A 26,074-nucleotide genomic window follows, 5' to 3' on the forward strand; every position below is an offset into this window, starting at 1 on the left:
GTCTCTCCTTGCCTGTTCCCCACCCCTCCCTCCAATCCCTTCTCTCTGCTACGGCCTCCACTATCCCCACCATGCCCCAAGCCATCTTCTCATTCTCTTTCCCTCCTCTGGCTCCCCACCCCCTTCACTCTGCCCCCATGTCCCAGTGCTTTCTCTCTGCTAATCACTGAGAGCTTGTATCTTATTTACGCCCATTGCAAAACAACAGGCACCCATCACAGAAGAAATACTGCGTTCTCAGAGTATTTGATTTGGAACATAGTCACAGAGAAACTTGAAAAAAACATGAAGTAAAAATGACAAGACACCTTTTGACATTATTATACAATGAGCACATCAGTAATTAAGTGATTACAAGGTCCCCTGGGTGAATCTAGTTACTAAAAACTAATCTCAAAACAGGCACCCACATAACTGACACACGGCAGCAATCTCCAGCACGAGGTGCAGGCTGGCCTTTCCGCTCATTTACAAGTGTCACGTTTTGGAGAATAACGTCTCCCACAAGCAGCCAAGGCATCAGGTGACCTACCTGACTTCTCTTGATCTGTCCTCTCCTGGAAAGTCACCAGGGGGTTTCTAGGGGCCACTGACAAGGTATTAACTGGCTCAATTTTTTTTTTTCCTTTTTTTTTTTTTTTTTTTTTGCGGTACGCGGGCCTCACACTGTTGTGGCCTCTCCCGTTGCGGAGCACAGGCTCCGGACGCGCAGGCTCAGCGGCCATGGCTCACGGGCCCAGCCGCTCCGTGGCATGTGGGATCTTCCCGGACCGGGTCACGAACCCGTGTCCCCTGCATCGGCAGGCGGACTCTCAACCACTGCGCCACCAGGGAAGCCCTCAATATATTTTTTAAAAGAGAGAAAAAAAGCCCAGGGTGTTCACACGGATTCACCTTTTGAGTAAAGAGCAATCTCTTGACCATATGTAGATACATGAGGTTCTAATGATCACTTCTGCTTTCACTCTGGCAACAACAGCGCTCACAATCTGTGGCCCTGCATGCCAACTCCCTTTCTTTAGAAATATTTTAAAGGCCGCCTAAGTACACAGTGTCCTTCAGAAGGTAGACACAGGCCAAAATCATTTGTTTGAAAAGAGACACACCCAGGCTTTGAAGGCAGAAGCTTTGTGCTGGCTGGTCCCCATTTCTGGTGATCAGCTCAGATCCCCAAAAGCATGAGGACTGTTCTTAGAAAGCCTTGAAGGGGATGGAGCTGAAGGGATGAAATTCTCCAATGCTGACCCAGCCTTTCCCAACACCATGCCCACTTGTGAGCACAAGAGCATAGCAATGCTTTGAAGCAAGTGTGCAAAACTATGAATGCTACCATTCCAAGAATTGTGCTTTTTGTTTTATCAACCCAAACTGGGCCAATAAATGGGGCTACATTCATGCTGGGAATCCCAAAGAACTCAGTCTCCTAGCTTTCCTGTTTGGGGCCAAGATGCCCTAGGATTTGTGGCCTTGGAGGTCTTACACACACACACATGGCTTCTAGCAGGTGAGGGGGGAAAGCGCACAGGAAAACTCCTCTTTGATTTATCAGGAAGTGTTTCCTGGTAGTGTGCACTACCTTGGTGCTAGGGATAGCAAGCCTCTTCCTTGCAGGGTGACCACATCTTCATTTCCAGTTTTAGCTCTGAGAATCCTGCCTCCCGGAAACTGGGACGCTTGGTTGCCCTACTTGCCGGGGTTTTGGAATCGGGAAGACAGATTCCAATTCTGGCTCCGCCGCTTTCTAGCTGTTTAACGCTGACAGAGTTAGTTAACTTCTCAGTTTGCTCACCTGTAGAACAAGAATAATACTGCTCTGCAGGACTAATCTAATACTATTGTTTTAAGTAAAATACAAACGTAGATAAAGCCCTAGCCCAGCACCCAGACGTCTCTGCTGAATACATCAAAATAATTGGTGTGAGAGCATCTTAAATTTAGATTCCCAAAGTAAGATGAACATCTATTGAATTTTTAAATAATGGTTTTTGTCAACAGAACAAAACAAACAGCAGCAAAACAGAAACAACGATTCTGAGACATCTCCTAGGCTGGCATTTTCAGTTCAATATATGTACCTTTAACCTTGAAGGAGAAGAATTTTCTTGCAGAGTTAAAAAAACGGGGGGTGGGGGGTGGTGGTGGAGGGTATTAGAAGGAGTATATGTGCTGAGCCAAGGAACCTTAACCACAAAGGGCAAGCTAGAACTTCCCTCCCACCTCCTCTGCGAGGCCCATTCTTCCAGAAGAGTCTTAGCATGCAAACCACATTTTCAACCTCTATAATGAATTTCCTCTCCCTTTCATTGAAATGCAAGCAGCAGCCTGGTTCCCTTTGAGGCTTCTTGGTTCAACTTTTAACTTCAAAATTTCACTTGGAAACATTTATAAAAAATCCTCCCTACTGTTAAGACTCATAGCTTAGCAGAGAAGCCTAAATTTCCCTATGGAAATGATACAAAACGAGGTCGGCCATGGAACCCTCTCATGGCACACTTACTAAAAACAAAAGTATCTGTTTCACCCTCTTATAGGACTCCATTACCTAAAGCCTGCCGCTGCACAGGCAATCCATAAATTCACGGCCCCTAAATCCACATTCTCTCCTGCACATTACCAAAAACGCCTTTCCTGTAAAAGTGGGCTCTTCAAGGAAAAATTCGACCAATGGTCTTATACCGCCCAAACGCTCTCTAATTTGCAAGCAAACTAAATGATGAGTGCCATTTAATACGTTTCCCCTCTTCCAAACCCCCAGACTTCATTAATCCAAGACACAAGCTTTGGGGCGGGAGACGGGCAGGTGGCGAGGACTGTTAGCGCCACTGTGAAGAGTTATGAGTGACAGATGCTAAGGGACTTGTGCAAGGTCACCCAGAAAGTTGAGGAAGAATAAAAAGCCCCTCTGGCTCTGAGCCTCATAACAACCCACTGCACACAGCTCTGATGACCTTCACCCTCTCTGGCCAAAGCACGACACTTCACCCAAAAGGAATACAAAACAACACATCGTCTTAGTGCAATTTCTGCCCCCAAATCCCTTATAAAACTGGATCACCACACTAGGAGGCAGCATACTCCAGCGCAGGCCCTGAGAACTACAAATCCAGCCCCACCTGTTTTTTATAAATAAAGTTTTACTGGGACACAGCCCCAACCATGTTTAATGGATCATCTCCAGCTGCTTTCACACTATGAAGGCAGAGCTGAGCAGATGCAACAGAGATTTTTATGCCTCACGAAGCTGAAAATATTTACTATCTGGTCCTTTACAGAAAGTAAAGGTTTGCTGACCCCTTGCATAGTGGTTTCGAGGACAAACTCTGGGGTCGGGTTGCCTGGGCTTCCAAGCTTCACTATTTACTATCTGTGTGACTTGGGGCAAACTACTTAATCTTCTCAGTGGCTCAGTTTCCTCTTCCGTAAAACGGGAGCAACAAGGTACACCTCATGGAGCCATGAGGGTTAAATAAGTTAATGTGTGTCAATAAGTGAACATATGTAAAGTGCTGAGAAGAATATACAGAAAGTGCCAGAATATGGAAAGTGCTAGTGTTTGTTATTATTTATATTACAATATTATAATAATATTATACATGTCCATTATAGTATTACACTAAGAACAGAGTTATTGGATTTAGCCTGGGTTTGGCCTCAAGCTGGCCAAGTGACCTGACTCTGAGCAAGTTACTGTCTCTGTGGACCTCAATTCACCCAAGTGTAAAATAAGGGGGTTGGAGTAGGTGTCTAACTTACCTTGCTACACTCTGGGTCATGATTCAGGCCCACTGTAGAAATGTCCCAGTTCTAGGACCCCTCTTCTCTTTGCTTTGCATGGACTGCCAAGAATAGCAAATCGCCAGTAAATATTTGCTGAGAGGAATTAATTCCTTCTTGGGCCCCTGCTCCCCGGAAGGACAGATGCTCCCTCAATAGGGGGGGCAAGGAAGTCACTGGAGTTTGGTTTTTGTCTTCTGATATCTAGTTTGGGGGAAGTCTTTGTACTCTAACACCTGTGTAAATCCATCTCTTTTCACCTGGTTATTTATGCCATTATGCAGAAATGGAATGTTTACATACGGCTTGTCAGACACAATAGCTTCATTCTTCCTGCAGTCCTTTTATTGCAAATTGTAAGGTTTTATCAAAGCATGAAAGAAAACAAATGTTTCTAATTTTTCTCCACGGATGAACATGTGGCTACTTCCAAACATCATCAATTCTTCTTGATGTCACTAACATTTCAGATCTTCTTTTCAAAGCACTGGCCAAAACAAAACTCTGGAACCAGCTGCATTGATTCTATGATGATAACATTTTTTGTGTGTGTGTGTGTGTGGTATGCGGGCCTCTCACTGTTGTGGCCTCTCCCGTTGTGGAGCACAGGCTCCGGACGCACAGGCTCAGCGGCCATGGCTCACGGGCCCAGCTGCTCCACGGCATGTGGGATCTTCCCAGACCGGGGCACGAACCCGTGTCCCCTGCATCGGCAGGCGGACTCTCAACCACTGCGCCACCAGGGAAGCCCGATAACATATTTTTAAAGGCAGAATAATGGCGTGACCATAATCCCTGGAATGGGACCACCTCTTAGGCTAAGAGTAAAGATGAGCCCAACACCTAGAACCAGCCCCACAGGTCCAGGAAGGTCAGGTTAAGGCACTTACGTGGGGCAGAGTTTCTGCCCAGACCTCTCAGCACTGGGGTCTCATGGGTCTGCATGGGGCACGCTTGGAAAGGGACCTCTGCTAGTCATCACTGTCATATTTATGGTTTAAATGAATTCACCAACAGTAGAATCACAGTCATTCAAAGAATACAGAAAAATACAACATGAATGTAAAGATCACGTTAACCCAGCTAACAAAACTTCTCCTGCTTCCCTAACACAAGGCCATCCCGTCTCTTCTTGAACAAGTCATGAGTCACCAGAACCTAACTCTAGCAAAAAATCACAAAGTTAAAAGCAATCCGGAGATAGGCGTATCTAATTCCTTTATTTTATAGATGCGGAAACAGACCAGGAAGGGCAAACAATTGTCTGCATTTATCAGGGCTTGCTTTTTTTTTTTTTCCCAAACAATGGAATTTAAGCACAAATAAATTTTTTAAAGGAAATGGGTAGCTCTCATAATAAATTTTTTTTTAATGTTTTTCATTAAAAACCAGAGCTCAAGAGGGACAGAAACCAAATCAACTCTACAGATTTGAGAAGCAAGAACTAGTGGGGAGTCCCTTCTGGCTGCCCTGATGAAGTGAATGGACTCCAGCCACTTTTCTTCCAGGTATGATTCCTCTCAAGATTCAAAACCCAGAAGCGAGAACCCCATCCTGGGCATGGCACCCAATAAAGACCACAGAGAATTACTTGAAAGGAAAGACACGTAACAGTTACGGCTTAATGACAAAGACCACGGGCTCCAGAGGCAGAAAGCCTGGGTATGAACCCCCGCTAGACCACTCACTACTAGATGTGTGACCTGGGGCAGGTTACTTAGCTTCTCCATGCCTTCATCACCCCACCTGTAAAAACATGGAGACAATACGCCTACTGAGATAACACAGATACACAGAACGAGACCTGGCACATAAAGGAGTCCAACAAACACATGTTCTTGGACAAGTTCAGTGGTAATATTAGTTAACCAGCTATACGGCAGAGCTGGAACATGAAGTAAGTTTCACTCATCTTTTATCACAATTCTCATGCTGTGGTCCCTCCCCAACCTACACTATTTCAACTTGTCAGCCTACAAGGGGGCCCCTTAGATCCCCATCTTCTCAAGCCAAGGAGGCACAAATGTCACCTCCTTATTCTTCACCTTTTGTTAATTATCATTTTCATCAAATGAAAAAAAGTTCACCTTTTCTTTCCTGCTCTCTTATGAAATATTCCTCCACTGTGCAGAAGTGTGGGTGGCATATGGTAGGGGAATTGGCTTAGATTTAATACTGTTACATAAATAATCAGATTGAGAGATATTCTTCATTACATTCCACGACAAACAGGGAGAGAAGGAGAAAAAAGATGTGGAGTGATTATACTGAGAAATCCAGGTATGCACAAAATTTTCAAACTGAGGGCTGCAGCCCATTGGTGGCTGGTTAAATCAGTTCAGGAGAGTTTAACAAGCATATTAATAAAATAGACTGAACTGGAAGTGAAAAGAAAATCAAGTGCATTACAAATAGAAACCAGAGCATTGTTTCATGAAACTTCTGTTTCAGAGATATCAGTGTGCTCATGGCACACATGCATGCGTGTGTGTGTGCACAAGACTGTGTGCACACATGGGGGGGGTGCTTCTCAAAATCAATATAAAATGCATTTCTTCTGTGGGTCCAGATTTTGAGAGTTTGATAAAAACTGGTTTATGGCACCATCTGCACCTATAAGCATGATCCGCCATGAGGGTATGAGAAGGTTGAGGCAGCGTGGTAGGATGGCAAGAACATGAGCTTTGGAGACAACAAAATCCCAGCTTTGGCATTTTGTGAGCAGACTGGTCATAGGCAAGTTCCTTTAAATCTCCAGGCTGCAGTATCCACACCTCTAACTTGGAGACAGTATTTGTCCTTGTGTAAGAATTGGAGATTACCTATCAAGTGCTAAGCCTACAGCACACATTAATATAAAATAAGTCATTGTAACTGGCCTCAAAGAATACAGCTCTGAAAGTGATCTATAGGGATAAAAAACTGAGACCTACAGAGACATGTACAAACCTGTTAGTTAGGGACAGAGACAAGCCCAAATGCCCTGTCTCCCGCCCTGAATCCCGTTCTCGACACATCATCTCCAGGATGTAGCTTGAGTCAGTGCAGGGGGAGATTATTCCCATGTTAACTACAGCCATGTTAACTACAGCCTATCTGAGAATTAGAAAAGAATTTCCATGTCTGGGTCGAGATGTAGTGAAACCTGATATAGAGAAAGAATGGGCTTTACATCATAAGAGACTATTACAAGCAACTCTATGCCAATAAAATGGACAACCTGGAAGAAATGGACAAATTCTTAGAAAGGTATAACCTTCCAAGACTGAAAAGGAGGAAACAGAAAATATGAATAGACCAATCACAAGTAATGAAATTGAAACTGTGATTAAATATCTACCAACAAACAAAAGTTCAGGACCAGATGGCTTCACAGGTGAATTCTATCAAACATTTAGAGAAGAGCTAACACCCATCCTTCTCAAACTCTTCCAAACAATTGCAGAGGAAGAAACACTCCCAAACTCATTCTGTGAGGCCACCATCACCCTAATACCAAAACCAGACAAAGATACTACAAAAAAAGAAAATTACAGACCAATATCACTGATGAATATACACGCAAAAATCCTCAACAAAATACTAGCAAACAGAATCCAACAACACATTAAAAGGATCATACACCATGATCAAGTGGGATTTATCCCAGGGGTGCAAGGATTCTTCAAAATACGCAAATCAATCAATGTGATACACCATATTAACAAATTGAAGAATAAAAACCATATGATCGTCTCAATAGATGCAGAAAAAAGCTTTAGAAAAAATTCAACACCCATTTATGATAAGAGCGCTACAGAAAGTGGGCACAGAGGGGACCTACCTCGACATAATAAAGGCCATATATGACAAACCCACAGCAAACATCATTCTCAATGGTGAAAAACTGAAAGCATTTCCTCTAAGACCAGGAACAAGACAAGGATGTCCAGTCTCATCACTATTATTCAACATAGTTTTGGAAGTCCTAGCCATGGCAATCAGAGAAGATATAGAAATAAAAGGAATACAAACTGGAAAAGAAGAAGTAAAACTGTCACTGTTTGCAGATGACATGATACTACAAATAGAGAATCTTAGAGATGCCACCAGAGGCATGGACATACATACTCTACCAAATGTAAAATAGATAGCTAGTGGGAAGCAGCCACATAGCACAGAGAGATCAGCTTGGTGCTTTGTGACCACCTAGAGTGGTGGGATAGGGAGGGTGGGAGGGAGATGCAAGAGGGAGGAGATATGGGGATATATGTATATGTGTAGCTGATTCACTTGGTTATCAAGCAGAAACTAACACACCATTGTAAAGCAATTATACTCCAATAAAGATGTTAAAAAGAAAAAAAAAAAAGATGTCACCAGAAAACTACTAGAGCTAATCAATGAATTTGGTAAAGTTGCAGGATACAAAATTAATGCACAGAAATCTTTTGCATTCCTATACACTAATGATGAAAAATCTGAAAGAGAAATTAAGGAAACAATCCCATTCACCACTGTAACAAAAATACCTAGGAATAAACCTACCTAAGGAGGTAAAAGACCTGTACTCAGAAAACTATAAGACACTGATGAAAGAAATCAAAGATGACACAAACAGATGGATAGATATACCATGGTCTTGGATGGGAAGAATCAATATTGTGAAAATGGCTATACTACCCAAAGCAATCTACAGATTCAACGCCATCCCTATCAAATTACCAGTGGCATTTTTTTACAGAACTAGAACAAAAAATCTTAAAATTTGTATGGAGACACAAAAGACTCCAAATAACCAAAGCAGTCTTGAGGGAAAAAAACGGAGCTGAAGGAATCAGACTCCCTGACTTCAGAGTATACTACAAAGCTACAGTAATCAAGACAACATGGTACTGGCACAAAACCAGAAACAGATCAATGGAACAAGATAGAAAGCCCAAAGATAAACCCACGCACCTATGGTCAACTAATCTATGACAAAGGAGGCAAGGATATACAATGGAGAAAAGACAGTCTCTTCAATAAGTGGTGCTGGGAAAACCAGACAGCTATACGTAAAAGAATGAAATTAGAACACTCCCTAACACCATACACAAAAATAAACTCAAAATGGATTCAAGACCTAAATGTAAGACCAGACACTATAAAACTCTTAGAGGAAAACATAGGAAGAACACTCTTTGGCATAAATCACAGCAAGATCTTTTTTGACCCACCTCCTAGAGAAATGGAAATAAAAACAAAAATAAACAAATGGGACCTAATGGAACTTACAAGCTTTGGCAAAGCAAAGGAAACTACAAACAAGATGAAAAGACAACCCTCAGAATGTGAGAAAATATTTGCAAATGAATCAACGGACAAAGGATTAATCTCCAAAATATATAAACAGCTCATGCAGCTGAATATTAAAAAAACAAACAACCCAATCAAAAAAATGGGCAGGAGACCTAAACAGGCATTTCTCCAAAGAAGACATACAGATGGCCAAGAAGCACATGAAAAGCTGCTCAACATCCCTTATTATTAGAGAAATGCAAATCAAAACTACAATGAGGTATCACCTCACACATTTAGAATGGGCATCGTCAGAAAATCTACAAACAACAAATGCTGGAGAGGGTGTGGAGAAAAGGGAACCCTCCTGCACTGTTGGTGGGGAATGTAAATTGACACAGCCGCTATGGAGAACAGTATGGAGGTTCCTGAAATAACTTAAAACAGAATTACCATATGACCCAGCAATCCTACTACTGGGCATATACCCAGAGAAAACCATAATTCAAAAAGACACATGCAACCCAATGTTCATTGCAGCACTGTTTACAATAGCCAAGTCATGGAAGCAACCTAAATGCCCATCAACAGGCGAGTGGATAAAGAAGATGTGGTACATATATACAATGGAATATTACTCAACCAGAAAAAGAAAAGAAATTGGGTCATTTATAGAGATGTGGATGGATCTAGAGACTCATACAGAGTGAAGTTAGAAAGAGAAAAATAAATAACATATATTAATGCACATATGCGGAGCCTAGAAAAATGGTACAGATGAACCAGTCTGCAGGGCAGAAATAGAGACACAAATGTAGAGAACAAACATATGGACACCAAGGGGGGAAAGTGACGGGGGGCGGGGTGTGTGTGTGTGTGATGAATTGGGAGACTGGGATTGACACATATACACTAATATGTATAAAATAGATAATAAGAACCTGCTGTATAAAAAAATAAATAAAATTCAAAAAAAAGAATGGGCTTTCGACTCAGACCAATTTGAATTCACTTGCCAATTCCCCCACTTCAATTATATAATCTCTGAGTCCTAATTTTCTTACCTGTAAAATGGGTATGGCATAAGCTCTATATGACAGTTGTGAGGATTAAATGAGATAACTTGTAAAAACGCTAGCACTCTCTTAGACACCCTAACTTTATTCACTGACGATGCTAACACCTGGCTAAAAGTCTCTATACACCATCTCCTCTCCAACTTCTGAGATCAGAGGTCAGTAATGCATCCATTCACATAAGGGCACTGGACTCTGGAGATGTACTGGAGTTTTACCGTCCCAGTTTGAATCCTGACTCTGCCACTTACAAGCGTGGGTGATGTGGAGAATGGCCTCCCTGTGTCTCTCTTTCTCATCTGTAAAATAAGGGATCATCATACACATACCTCACTGGGGACTGTTGCGAGGATATACACAAGGTGCTTAGAACAGTGTTGCCAACAGTAAGTGTTAGCATCATTGTCATGCATCGGCAAGACTCAGTGATCAGGTGGCCTTCTCATCCTTTGATCTTTTGGTCCCCTTAGTCATTCCCTGGGCCGTGCTGTCTATCTGTTCTACGATTCCTAATTCATGCATCCCACTCTCTGACCACAACCTTCTAATTTCTCCTTCAGTGTGACCCATGGGCCAGAGGGGCTGGCATCACTTTAGGAGCTTGTTAGAAATGCAGAATCTGAGGCCCCACTCCCAGACCTACTGCACCAGAATCTGCAGTTTAATAAGATCCCCCGGTGATTTATACACACATTACAGTTAGCGAAGCACATGCATCTTTCCCTCTCCTCAGCTGGGCCTGCCACTCTGTTACTTGCCCCCTGACCCTGCCAGGTCACTGACCATCCTACATCCTCCCAGCCCATCTTCATCCCACTAAAACCCCACTGAAATCATTCCTCCACTGTTAATACCTTCGGCCTGTGTGTTCCCTTATCCTCTCATTACGCCCACAGAGAAAAACCTCAAGCCTGCATGAACCCACCCAGCCACCTATTCCAGGTTTGCAGTGGCATCTGCCAAGTGCAGCCGGAGAACAGGTCTAACCCACGAGCTGATTTCGCTTCCTGCATCTGGGAAGACGACTTCACTCCTACTCCACTGAGTACACAAACTTCATCAGAATGGCACCGCTGACCATCCCACCCCAACCCTCCACACCTGCCTGCCCCTGCGGCTACATCTGTCCTCTCATCTTCCTCTTCTTCTGACGTGCTGGAGGTAAATGCCCACCACCTCACCTGGGCTCTGGATTATATCCTGCCCACCTTTGCAGGAACTTTAAGTGACTAACTATGCCTTCCATTCCATATGTAAATATCCAGATAGAGAGACCCCAAGATCTACATCTGTACCCTGGATTCTTCACCCCTCTTGTAGCTCCATCTAACTCCCTCCTTCCTCTGAGCCCAACTTCTCAAAAAAGGATCTGCACCTCATGTCTTCATTTTTCTGCCTCAAATTCACTCTACTGTTCAAAATTGGCTTCTGTCCCCACAGCTCCACTGAGGTCCCAATCACCTCTTTGTTGCTGAGCCCCGTGTATTTTTCTTAACATTTCCTAACAAGATTTCTCCTTAGCACTGGCACAGCCCCTCAAGCTTGGAATTCTCTTTTCCAGAGGTTTGTCCACCCACCTCCCTGGTCATATCCATTCCCCACTCCCTGCTACCTTCCATTCTCTCCCATGACTTCGATGGATCTCAGAGGAATCCCAAGTTCACGTCAGCCCAGATCATTCTCGGATCATCAGATCTATCTCTCTAACTCCACGTGGATGTCTCTCCGAACCTTAAACTCAGCATGTGATCTTTCTTCCAGAATCCGCTCCTCCTCTAAGAGTTTGAGCTCAGTAATGAGTCATGGCCATCCATACAGTTTCTCAAGCCAGAAGTCCAGGCATTGTCAATGTCAGTCCCTACCTCAGTCATTCACCAAGTTCAGTGCAATCTAAACATCTCTTAAATCCAGTCACTTCTCTCCAGCTCCGGTGCAATGACTGTACTCCAAGCCACCATCATCTTGCTCCTGTACCACATGCCATAGCCTCCCCACAGACCCATCTTGCCTCACCAAGTCAGCTGCCCGTATAGGATCTTGATGCGATCTTCTAGAAACCCAAACATTATCTTATCGCTTCTCTGCTTAAGCTCTCCAGTGGCTCCGCATGACTCCACTGATCGCTGCTTCCACCTGCAGCCTCCTTTCCCTCCCTCTCCTCCCCACCCACCCCTCCAGTTCCAGCCACACTGGAACTTGGTCCCCGCAAGGGGACCTGCCCCACCCTCTGCTCCAACTGCTCTTCCTTCCCGCTTTCTTCACCTTCACGTGATTCACACCTGCTCATCCTTCAAATCCCAACCTAAAGAACTTCTCTAAGAAAATCCAGACCAGAGCAGGTCTCCCGATCATATATTCTCACAGTATTTGCACATTTCCTTAGTAATACCTTTTAATTATTGGTGGAGTTGTATATGTAACATCTAACGGCGCCACCAGACTGTAAGGTAGCTGGGAGCAGGGACCATATCCATCCTAGTCAAAGTTTACTGCTCTTCCTCACCCCCTTTCCAGCTGCAAAAACTCGAGTTCAGAAGGTAAAAAGAGTTGCTACAGTCTGTGAATCCAATTATAAAAATTCTGTTATGCCTGTTTATTCCTGACAGCTACCACATAATAGACACATCCTTCCTATTTAATAGTCATATCCTATTAGGGAAGTACCTGAAAATCTGTTGTTTGCAGCTCACCTCGACCCACTTCAAACAGACCTACTAGCTAATCCCCAACTCACCTGACAAAAAAATAATAATAGAACAAGAAAAAGGTAACCTAGCAGAGGAAAGGTGTAGAAATGCCAAACGCTGACATCCCTGCCTTTTGCCTACTGTGTTCGAAGAACTTCTTTACTCAAAAATTCACTACAGAAAGACTCTAGTTTTCTGCCGCTCCCACAGGCTGGGAATGTCATTTCTAGCAATAGATGCAGGAGAAGCAAAATCCACTCCAATAAATGGTTTCAGGTGTCCTAAGGCTCTCTCTGTCCTTGATTTTGCCCTTGATTGTGCCAACAGAGCAACAGAGTTAAGTCCACAAAACGAAACAATTTACAAAAGGTGGGTCGGGGTACTGATAGGGCAGACTTCATACAAAATATAGGAAAAAATCACATGTTATTTTAACTGACAATTAATAGACCATTTAAACAGAAGGAAACTTATCTTTAAAATGCAGGCATAATGAAAGGACATGCCAAAGAGAGGAAACCTATTTTTGTAAATAGAGCATGGTTTTCCTTCTTGAAACTTCAGATAAATGAGATTTGCTATGTGGAGAAGTGTTTTGCTCTGGGAACACGGAAACATCACTCACCTGTTCAAAGAACCCCACCTGAACATTGTGTCCAATGGCTCAAAGTTGCCAGATAAAGTGAAACTTTGGGCAGAGCTTTCTAAGCCAAACCCAGCCTTTGCACAATGGGAGGAAGTGAAAAGCTGACATCCCTCAAGCACAAACACTGCTGCTGCTCCGCCCTTTAATGTAGAAATTAGCAACTGGTTCTCCGCGTGCCTATGCCTCCTCCTCCCTGCCTCGGTAGGAACCAGCAAACTGTAAGTGACCCCTTTATTTTTTTTTGCTCCCGACCACTCCCAAGCTTTCCCCTCTCCCCAGCTATGCCAGAAACAGGCCGGGTATCCCAGTCTGGCATCAACCACTTCCCAGCGCGGGTCAGGAACTCTGTGCCTCTCTGTTTCTAGATTTCTATTTCTATAGCTTATCACCTCCTCTCCCAAGGCAGCAAACTCTGGTTGGCCCCTTCCCCCAAGGCCCCTGCTTCCTCAGAACACACACACACCCATGCAGCCCAGCTCCAACACCAAGGGGATCCCTCTTCTGCCTTCTTTGAATGGCATGACCGCAAAGGACTGGCTGGTCTGCCCAAGGATCAGCCCAGACTGGAGCCCCAAGTTCTTTTTCTTTTCCAAGTTGTCCACATAGAACCCCTGGAGCCCTGGTCCAAACTCTCCTCTCTGTGGCCCCTCAAGACTAGGAGGGAGAGGAACACAGGCCTCTGGCAGAGCCCACAAAAAGTGGAGGCTGAATGCAGAGTCATTTCAGAGGGGAACGGGGTAGAGGCAGGATTATGCCGGAAGGTGTGTCTTTGTGTTTCTCTATCTCTTGTTAAAATGAATTTCATTAAATTAGCACTCTTTGGTTCCAAAAAAGTAGAATTCTCTTTTAAATGCACCTATCTTATTCTTTTTTTGTACTATTTATAATTGTCATTAAATATGTAAGTCATTCATTTATTCATTAGATTATGGTTGTCTACCTTGTAGACATTAAGGATAAAAAGACATAAAGCCCTGCCTTCAAGCAGCTTATAGTCTACCGGGAGGAGACAGACTACACACAAATAAATAAGTAAAAATAAGGTATGTCAGATGGTGACGAATGTTATGGAGAAAAAGCTAGTAGGAAAACGGAAGAGTGAGTGCTGTGTGGGCACTGGAGAGGGGGTGGTGGGTAGGTGGCATTTTTAAATAGTTTGGTGAGACCTCATTATGGAGTGATGTTGAAAAATGTCTAAAACAAGTGACGGAATCAGCCATGTGGACATCTTGGATAAGAGTGGTCCAGGCAGAGGAAGTGGCAAAGGCAAACAGCATATTCCTGAGGCAAGACTATGCCTGTGGTACTTGGAGGAGAAACAAGAGCTCACTGTGGCTTGAGGGGAATAAGAACCGGTGAGATCAGACGGGGCTATGAGACCCGAGAGGCGCTACAATCCACTGTCCACACTTTCGCTTTTACTTGGAATAAAAGGGGAAGCCACTGGGGGATTTTGAGCACAAGAGTGATGTGACCTGACATTTAAAATGATCTCTCTGACTGCCGTGTTGAGAACAGAATGGAAAGTGGGTGAGAGGGCAAGAACAGAAGCAGGGAACCAGTCAGAAGGCAACTGCAATAACTTGCGAGAGAGAGGATGGTGGCTGGGACCAGAGTGGTCAGTGGGAGTGGGGAGAAGTGGATATCCTTTGATGACAGAGCCCAGATGGATTTGTGAACCGAGTGGATTTGGAATATATTAGTTATTTTGCTAAAGGCAACAGTTTGGTTTATACCCGTGAAATAATTATATAACAACTGAAGATGGTACATGACTAAGTGACTACTGTATTGGTCTGGGTAATGTTACTTAAGTAAGAAAATAATTATGGAAGAAGTGCAACTTGAGAGCAAAGAACTGGTTCCAAGATTTTCCAAGTGTTATTCTGAAAAGCATGTTTGTTCTCAGTAGGGAAACAAATGATGTTTTGAAGTGAGTGGTTGTTCTCTGCCCAAACGCCTTTTGCTCCCCTTAATAATTTCAAATGTACATTTAAAATTTAATAATATAAGGCCAGAGATTCCATTTGAATTCTAAAAAGCAACTGGGGGGAGGAAGAGGAAGGGAATTTTCTTTTGCCTTTTTCCAGTTCCTCTAGAGAAGTACTGTCTCACAGAACCTTCTGGAAATGTTCTATATCTGGACTCTCCAATACTGTAGCCACTAGCCACATGTGGCTACTAAGCACTTAAAATGTGACTAATGGGACTAACTAAAATTTTAATTTCATCTGATTATAGTTAATTTTAATTAAAATAGCTACCTGTGGCTAGTTGCTACCAGATTGAACCATACAGCTCACCACACAGAGGAACATTCCTGAACTATACATAACACTATTTCCTTGAAATTGAGGTAAAAGGATATATACAAAATAGATCTGTAAAATCTTGAAGTACGCATTCTTATTTTCTATTATACCCTACAGTCACCATCTAATTCTCCTATTTGAAAGGAAGCAGTAGATGGCTTGGTTCTAATCATTTTTAAACACATTTTCTTAGTTTTTTCAATGCAACTCTAATATCTTCTCGGCCATCATTCTATCAATGACATTCAAAATGAGATTTCCCTCCCTGATGCGTATTCAATGCTAACATTTTAAATGTCACCTAAAAATAAAGATAGAAGATTCTTATTTTAATTGAACTTCCCTCCTGCTCTAAATTCAAAGCACTTTGTGGCATCAGTTATCTCATTTTTCTTCCCAAAACGAAAGGGCTGAAGTTAGTATCACCATTTTTCAGTTGAGAAAATCAAAGCAGAAGATTAAAGGCAGGCTGTTATACAGTGTACATCCATAGTTTTGTTGGAAAAGAGCAGAAATTAGGAAGATATAAAAAGGGAAATCAGTTGAAAATGAGGGGGTGGGGGGGAAAACTACATGTAAATCCTTGGTTACCAAATTCAAGTGAGCTAAGACATGGGTCTAGAAAATGCTGTCTGGATGAACAGGGTTGGTGTCAGACCTTCCGCGGGTCCCAACAGTGCACCTGATGCAAAATGCTGGCTCCACAACTAGATGGTGAAGAAGATGCAGCGGTCAGGCTGTGGCTCGATTAATGAGTGGTCTCAGGATAATGATGCTGGCTTATTCATCAGCAACCCAGGTTCAAATGACAGGGCAACATTCTTGAATAATCTCCTAACCCGACAGCTGGAGAATGAGCTTTCATTAATCTTGCTTTTGAAACACTCAGGCTAACCCCAGTTATATTACTAAATTGCATGACCCAAGAGATTAACAGGGCAATTCAATCAGTTTAGAGCTAACCTCAGAAGTTGTCAGTTAAACTCCTTCATTTTGAGAATGAGGATACTAAATCCCAGGAACACTGTGATACTTACAAAAGAACAAAACGTTATTCATTTTACAAACAAGCAAGGCTGAGCTCCTATGTTCTGTATAACTGATATGGTGCAGTGTCTCCCATAAATAGTTAAAAGAAGAACAGTTAAAAGACTATCCTTATTTTGTAACTCCAATATGTTTCTAGAAACTATAGGTTAGAGGATAATCAATGTTATATATGTAATATTATACATATAACATAACATATAACATGTATATCACATACCAATAACATATAACATAATTATATATATATATATATATATACATATACAGTTTGTATGTGTAACTTATATAATTTCCCCCACAGGAAGGATATTAAAATTGGTGACTGCATCCCTGAACAACGTTCTTAAATCTGAACTGAGAAACAACAGTGTTATAAAAGCAAAGATAAAGCAAATACAAACCATTAAAGTAATTCAAAATTGTTCAAGAGCATGTTAGTTCCTATGAAATAAGCATAAGTATACTAAATACATTATAAACAGAGCCAAAAGTACTATTCAATATCTAGGAAATGCATAAAATTAGAACTACCTATATCATAAATCTAGGAATTTATGCTTCTTGGAATCTGGAAGGGCGTCCTCAGGACGGCTTGGTTGGCCTGGTCTTTCAAAACGCAGCCTGGTCAAGTCCAAACTGATGCTTCCTTTCAGTGAGCAGACACTCAGACATCCCACCCACCCCCGCCCCACCGTAGTGATAAGGCAAAATGCTATATATGGGCAGTGGCTTCAGACGCGTTTCCCACGACAATGAACACGCTGGTGGTGATGGTGTTTTAAATGCTAAAGCGGAGTAAGGTCGATTCTGCTCTGCTACAGGTTTCCTGCCCAGAAGGTTGCCAGCTGTGTGGCATCACTTGGCTTATCACTTTGATAGCCACTGTTAGGAAAAAACACATTTCCTTCATAAGCGATTTTTTTCATTCCCCAAATTATAAGTTTTTAAAGGACCTTCAAGATATGAGTCCAAAAAGTTCCCCATCTTAATCCTGAACAAAATTTTGGCCAATACCATTTAAGTACAGCCGGGGGCAGGGATATAATCTGCATAAAGCATTTTAGAAAAAAGGGCGATGAGTCAAAATTCCATCGTTATACTTAAAATGTCGTTTTGATACCCTGAGACACCTTCATGGCAGGAAAACTGATTCCAATTCTTCCAAAAATATGCAGGAAGGAAAAGCTTCCATGAAGATGCGTGTGGGTCTAACACAGAGAGAAGCTAATGCAATCAGAACGGGCACCAGAAGAACCAAGTTCCAGAGACTTCCCCTTACAGTCTTTAGGTCTTTTCAGTGAAAATGCTAAGTGGGTTCACCATATATTTTGCTAAATTAGCATGATTCACATGTAGATTTTAAGGTGAAGAACTAAAGACAGAGAGGAATAGAACAGAAATGGAAGCTGCACAGATATACGGCATGAATTCTGCATGTCACACAATTCCCACAGACATAATTCTAGATGATGCTACAGTGCCTCTCAAGACGGATATGCCTGAGCCAGCTCTACTGCTTACCAGTGGTGTTAGGCAAATTATCTAATCTCCCTACACCTCACATCCTCAGCTGTCCATGGACACAATACAGTATCCACTTCCTATGAGTGTGTGAAGATTGGATGCGAGGATGTAAAAGCTTTCCAGCACAGGGCCCAGCCAACAATAACAATCCAATAAATATTAGCTGTCTAATGATAATAACAATAGTAGTCATGGTTCAAACAGTATAATAGCTCTCTGAAAGGCCAAGCTAAACCATTTTTTTAATTCCCCTAACATACCAATAAATTGACTGAAATTGGATTTAAAATTTCCCCCAGGCATAATTTGGTTTACGAGTTCTCTAATGATTACATAAAGGACATACACAGAGCAGGTTGCATCCAAACCATGCCTACACATTCATTAGTGTTATTTTCCAATTTAATAAGTTAGCAGAAACTTTTGTTTTCCACTCATTAGAAGCCAGCCTCTTATATTTTCTGAATGTTCAAGGGCTGGTTTGATATCTGGTTTCGATACCTCTGACATTTTTACAAAACTTGCCAATTTGCAACCATTTTCAGAAACCTGACTCACACCCAGTCACCAAATACACACCCATCCCCAATAGAAGGTGGCCATTCAGGTCTCCTATAAGCATCCCTGGTCAAAAGGACCACGGCTGTCGAGGAATCTTCTCTAGCACATGGGCAGGTTTACAGCCACATTTGGGCAGAGCATGAAGACGGGAAGCCCAGAATCCTTCGTTAGCACATGTATTTGGAACGACAGCCCCAGCAGCTGGGCAGCCCCTGCCGTCTGTATTATACCTGCACAAGCAGGGAACCCAGGCTTTATCTAGACACAAACACTGGCCTTCCGTTCTGGACCACTCATATAGTATCTTTCAGATACGTATCAAAAGATATGCCAGTTCACAACTACTCTTCCTCTTAAGAACTGCCTGGGAGGAGGAAGCAAGGAAGGAAGATATTTTTGAAGTCTGCTGTAAGCCAGGAATGGGGAGGCACTTCCCTTACTGCATTTAACCCTGTACAGAAGGCACCATAATCCTCGTGTTATAGATGAGGAAACCTAGACGCAGAGAGGTTTAATTTAACTTGCCCCAAGGACACTGAAAGGAGTCAGAATTTGAACCCACATCCATCAGTTCCTACACCCGTGTTCCCAGCAGCTCCCCTGTGGGGTTAGCCTCTCACTGTCAGTGCTTGTCATCACCACCTCAAACCAAGTTGTGGTGCTTGAACTGTGAGTCACCTGATGTACTCCTCACCTCAGTGTCTTCTCGTGTCGGGCAACAATTTCTACGCACCTCAAAGAGCTTGTCCACGTCACACTTCATTCAGCACAGTGTCTGGCAGAAAGGAGGCAGCTGCCCGATCTAAGTCTCCCCTCTCCTGACCTGAAGACAGCAAGCCTGTGTCCTCTGCATGTGACTATCACATAAATGAGCCTCACTAATGTCAAGCTTCCAAAAACCAGCCTCTTCCCACTAAATAACAGGCTAGTTGGTAATTAAAAGATGCACTGGTCCCTCATCCTAAGCACTTCACATTAAGAAAAGGATTAACTCCAATGGAGGACGCTACTGACACTCCTATGTAGGGAGACCTTTGGAGGAGGGGGGAATATGCATTATTTTCATATACGTGCTAATTTCTCTATCTGTGCGTTCCGTTGCCTCTGAGTCGTTAAAGAGGTATGTCGTGGCTGTGATTTCTGAGCACAAACAAATGAATTATCCCTAGTTAAAAGCTCTTGGAGGAACAGATCCTAGTCACGAATATCACTGGGTCTCACTATTGGAGATGCAAAGCTCCATCCACATCGGAAAAACATTATAATTGTCTCATTCATTAATTTGTAAACAGTTCTTCCTCCAGCCGTGCCTCTTTTGCAGTAAATATTCAAAGATGTGACCCCTTTTCTGATTGCTTAGGAAACGAATCCTTTTCCTCCCAATACTCTTAAAACATCCGAATTTGTGCCGAATGACAGCATCAATATTAAATGATAATCCAGGAAAAGGTGTGTACATGTCCCACACACACACCCCACATAGCTATGTAAATAAAAGGAAATAAACCTAAATTTATTTCAAATTTGTACATATGCAAAGAGTATATCTGCCTACTTTGAAGTGCCTAAAATAAGATTTCAAATTTCATGGATTCTCCAGGAAAACTATACTGAGTAAGGGAAGGCCTAGGAATACATTAGGAGGAAAAGAGATGACGGCCAACTTACTAGAGATAAGCCAGACAACAAACCATCCTTTACCCAGATTAAGCAGCACTTCTCCAGTGAATACCATGCTGTGCACTTGACAGAAAACAAGTGTGTCCAAAAATGGTCCCTCCACGGGAACCACTAAAGTGCACATAAAAAAGACCCTTTCTGGGAATTCCCTGGTGGTCCAGTGGTTAGGTCTCCGCCCTTCCACTTCAGGGGACACAGGTTCGATCCCTGGTTGGGGAACTAAGATCTGTGCATGCCGTGTGACGCAGCCCAAAAAAAAAAAAAAAAAGACCCTTTCTTTGGTTGGTGCCTATAGCTGCAACTTTCATCACTTACCCTCTGCCTTTTTAGACTCATCATTATCCCAGCCCACATTCAGAACTGCCCCCATTCCTGTTGAGTGCTTGTCCCCCAAGGTCTATTTGCTGCCATTTCCCCAAACCATCCAGATTTCTATTCTGACCATCTACTTGACGATGCTCTCTTGATGTGAACTTGGGCCAATCGGCCTGCATTCCCCACCTCAGACACTGTACACTACAACTTGGTATCTCACCTTTTATGACAGTTTAACCACCAGGCACTTGTTTTTGTGGAGATATGAAAATAACAAAAATTTTTTTGGAAAAAGAAGCTAGAATCACTGGGCTAGAAAGAACTTTAAAACTGTAAATGCCTTCAAACACTTTTCTGGATTATTTGCTCCTTGAGGGCAGGACCAGGCTTTAATTATCTTTATCTTGGTAACTCACTCCCCCAAAAGTGTTTGCTGAATGACAACCTCTTCGATGAAGCCTCTCCCCAGCCTCTTTCATCAACTGTCTATTTACATGAAAATTGTTAATCAGCTTGGGACAAGAGACCTTAACGAAAATGGCTCCACGGAGTGAAGAAAGCACCGGAACAGCAATCATTAACGAGCTATTCCATGTTGGGTGAGCCCCCTAGCCTTGATGCACTCATTTTCTCATCTCTGCAGAGTATGACCAAGACCACTTCTAAGGGACCCTGTGGCCCTATCATTCTCTACATTTAGGTTAAGGAAGAACTTCTTTAACTTCCTATCAAAAGAAAAAACAGACTTTGTTACTGTGAGTTAGTGAAACCACCTAAAGACTAAGATATGATATTTACTGATTTTCCTGGGATGCTTTTGTCCCCAGGGCTTTAGGAAGCACGGATGTGGGCAATGGGTCCCGGAAGTGCTCTTTCTTTCAGTTCTGTGACCAAGTGAGGACTTTTCAAAACAATGTTACAATACTGCTATTAAGTTGTTTATAATGCTGTGGCTTTTATGAAATACAGTCCTTAAAGAAAAAGATGCCTTGGTAAGTGTAATTAAGGCACACTTTACAATACCATTAATCAGAATATGTTTTATGGGTAAAGTAAATAATCCTTGGATACATTTCCCCCAAATTATTTTCCTCTGTTAAGGCAAAAGAAAATAAGTCTGTAAATAGTAAGACACTTCCAAATAGGTAGTGTTCATTTGCTGGAATCATTTATCCTGTCACAAACACCCCCAAAAAGCAAACGTTTATGTGTAAAGGTTTCTTTGAAGTAAAACTAGATACAGGGCTTCCCTGGTGGCGCAGTGGTTGAGAGTCCGCCTGCCGATGCAGGGGATGCGGGTTCGTGCCCCAGTCTGGGAAGATCCCACGTGCCGCGGAGCGGCTGGGCCCGTGAGCCATGGCCACTGAGCCTGCGCGTCCGGAGCCTGTGCTCCGCAACGGGAGAGGCCACAACAGTGAGAGGCCCGCGTACCGCAAAAAAAAAAAACAAACTAGATACATAATGTAACTTTCCTTTACTGAAATCCTTCATTTCTAACTATTCCAGCAAAATTGTTTATATTAAAACACTGATCCTTCCAACAACTCATGATGGCTTTGTCCATTAGACTGGCTTGGGAGAAGACCATGACTTCATCACCTGTATAACCCCAGCTCCTGGCACAGCAGTGGCCACAAACTAGCAGCTGAAGACAAACGCAGAGGTTATTTTTCATGATCGTAAATGGTATCTCAAATTTTTTCCATTAATTCTATAGATAAGAAAAAAATTTTTTAAACCTAGCCTAACCAGAGTGATTACCAGATTTCTCATTTTTTTCCTTACTGGTTGTGTGATTTGGGACACATTATTTCATCTCTCTGTGCCTCAGTTTCCCCCTCTATAAAATGGAGATTAATTACAGCACTTGTCTACTAGCATCATTATAAAGATTAAATGAGTTAATAATGTAGTACTTTGTGCTGAGTCCCCACGTCATCATCCTAACCATCATTACCAGTGTTGGGAAGAGGGACAAAACCATGGTGGGAAGGGCTCCAGCTCCCTGAGAAAATGACTACCACGTATCAGCTCTGTAAATATAAGTTCATTAACAGTGGATAATGACAGAGGGATGGACAGATTATGTGACACAGTAAAATGTAAAAGGCAGAAACTAGGTGGTGGTATGTGGGTATTCACTGTAACAGTCTTTCAACTTTTCTATATGCTTGGAAGTTTTCATAATAAAATGGTGAAAGAACTGGATTAAGGGGAAGAAATATGTGAAAAAGAAAGAGAAATTAACACTGGCAATTAGTCACTCAACCTCCCTCCAAAAAAGTATTATTCATCACTAACAACAACGAGAGCACAACAGTAATAGCCAGGACCTTCACAGAAGTCTCACCTACCGTGTACTATCATTTTGATTTTAAGGCCTAGAACAACCCTAGGAGGAAGCTACTCCAAGGACCATTCCCATTTCAGAAATTCAAAAGCAAGGACAGACAGAAAGACCTGCTGGGGATCATATGGTTGATAAGTGTCATCACAGAATATTAAACATGTTCTGCTGCATCCTTCCCAATTGCCAGAATAATTCTACCACTCATTTATGCCCTCTTCAAGGAAGAAACCTCTCTCCTTCACCTCTGTGTCCCCAGTGCCATGGTTCATGACACACAGCAGGCACACAAAGATTGGTGAATGAACAGGATGAAGGAAGAAAGAAAGGGAAGGAGGGAAGGAAGGAGAGATGGAGGGAGGTTGGGAACATTACTTTTTTGTTTCACTCACTACATCCAAACTCTACCCAATATAGTGATTGGAAAGAGAAACAGTGCTTTTATTAAAATTATATAATATTTTCTGATTATAAAAGTAATACATATTTATTACAGACAACTATATTACTTCTTACCAAAAAAACTAAGTTACTATGTTTCCTACAGGTGGATAATAGTAGCCATTTTTTTCTCTCAAGAAAGACTTGCGATTTTCTGAATGTACCTAGCCATGAGATACATTCAAATGAAAGATGAAATTTTCAATCACACAGATCTAAGCCATCCTGTGGCTTAGACAGAAGCAAGCAGAATGGTGAGAGGTTTGCAAAACATGTCACATAAGGCATAGCTGACGGAAGTAAGCCTACTTAGCATATAGGACAAAAGACATAGGAATGACAGGAAAACAGTCTTCAAGTACAGACAGGGCTGCATATCAGAGGGAGTAAACTTTTTTTGTGTGAGCCAACTTGGACCAATGTGTAGAAATTAAAGGAAGGAACATGTTAGCTTGATACTAAAAAAAAAAAAAAAAAAAGATGAGAAGTTGTGGAAAGAAATGAACTCTTTTAGAAGTTCTCTCACCATCAACAGCCTTGTCAAGAGTATGTACAAGGTTAAACTAGATACCTTCAAAAGTCCTGTCCAACTCCAATACCCTGTGATTCTAGATCCCCATGTCCTCTATGTGATGGGCATCATATAGACCAGGGTTAGCAATATATGGCACATGTGGCAAACTACCACTGTACATACATGCAAGGATGTGTACACACACACACACACACACACACACAGCCTAAGGTGAATCACAAATATTTATAAAACTAGAATTATGTAGTACGAACTAATCTCTAACTCTATTATTGAGTCTCTCTCACAGACTTTGGAAGAAGGATGTAATACTCCAGGGACAAACGTTTTAATTCAAATTATGATGCCCAAAACTGAAGAGCTGCATGATATATACATTTTTTAATTGCTAAACTAGCGCAAACTCCTGATTCTGCACTAACTAGCTACATGACCTGGGGCATGCCACTGCAGCTCTATAGATGTCGGTGTCCGAAAGAACTTGGAATGCAATTCAATATGGTAGCCACTAGCTACATGTTCCTTTTGGAGCCTTTGCAGTGCGGCTAGTGCAACAGAGGAATTTTTAATGTAAATATAACTTAATTATATCTCGTAATTAATTTATTAAATCTAAACAGGCACATGTGGCTAGTGGCTATTGTACTGAACAGTCAAGCTCTAATGATTCCTGAACACTTCTGAAGGATAGAGTGCAATTCCAGACCAACTTCATTCAACCCATCATCCTGAGTAAGATCTCAATACCATAGAGACAGCTGTGTGAGAAGGAAGAGAGATGAAATTCTTGAGGCCCAACCCCAGAAGATTATTAGGGCTCCTGCCAGCTACTGCCTCTCCAGTGATCATCTGTTCAATATCCTGGGATAGACAGCCCAGTAGCCCTTTATCCTTTATGTCCAGCGTTGGGTTCCACATTCGAGTATGGTAGTGTAATTATCAAAGTTCTCTGGAAAAGATCACCTGTGAAGTGCAATGCCCTGTTGGTGGGAAATACCACCAGCCAGTAATACCACCAGCCACCTACCCTAATATGAAGACATTAGTGAAATATTTGTGAATAACAGTGAATAAGTAGCACCTATCATTGAAACATAAGGTTCCCTGCAGAGTATAAAAAGCTACCTCTAAATTAGTTAAACATCTCTTATGAAGTACACCATCGGATTTATTTTAGTTTTACTTATTTATTTCAGATCAAATTGTGCAACCAACCCTAAAAGCTCTTTCACATGTTTGAAAACATACGAAGTCATAAAAGCCAAAAATTATGACTTTTTAAAGAGTCATCTTGGTTGTTTAAGAAATGTAAAGAGTCTAGAAAAACTCCCTTTTAAAAAGTTGCCGGTGGGCTTCCCTGGTGGCGCAGTGGTTGAGGGTCCGCCTGCCGATGCAGGGGACACGGGTTCATGCCCCGGTCCGGGAAGATCCCACATGCCGCGGAGCGGCTGGGCCCGTGAGCCATGGCCGCTGAGCCTGCGCGTCCGGAGCCTGTGCTCCGCAGCGGGAGAGGCCACAGCAGTAAGAAGCCCGCGTACCAAAAAAAAAAAAAAAAAAAAAAAGTTGCCGGATAATGTTAATAACAGACAGATTCCAGAGCTTTAGGAGAAACCTGGAGACAAATCTACTAACATATATTAGTAATATCAATCATTACAGCACTGGAAAATGAGACCTCAAAACAGCAAATGTGAAAGGGCAGGGAGCCTAATCACAGGGGCTATTTTTAGGAAAAAGTTCACAGCATATCTAAGATATTATTATTATTATTATTATTATTATTATTATTATTATTATTATTGCAGTACTCTAGTCTTGCAATATTTTAAAGTCTTTGTTTTTAACTAGGCAATGGCCACCAGAAAAA

The 26,074-nt window shown here is 42.2% G+C and overlaps 1 protein-coding gene across 5 annotated transcripts in view; it reads right to left on the reverse strand.

Moving 5' to 3' along the window:
• The window catches only part of CARMIL1 (capping protein regulator and myosin 1 linker 1), a gene marked incomplete at both ends in the record, with an annotated part of 315,364 nt that overhangs the window by 197,757 nt on the left and 91,533 nt on the right, over positions 1–26,074 (reverse strand). The gene's annotated exons all lie outside the window — the stretch shown is intronic.

This window comes from Hyperoodon ampullatus (genome assembly GCF_949752795.1).
Source record: "Hyperoodon ampullatus genome assembly, chromosome: 10".
Lineage (NCBI taxonomy): Eukaryota > Metazoa > Chordata > Mammalia > Artiodactyla > Ziphiidae > Hyperoodon > Hyperoodon ampullatus.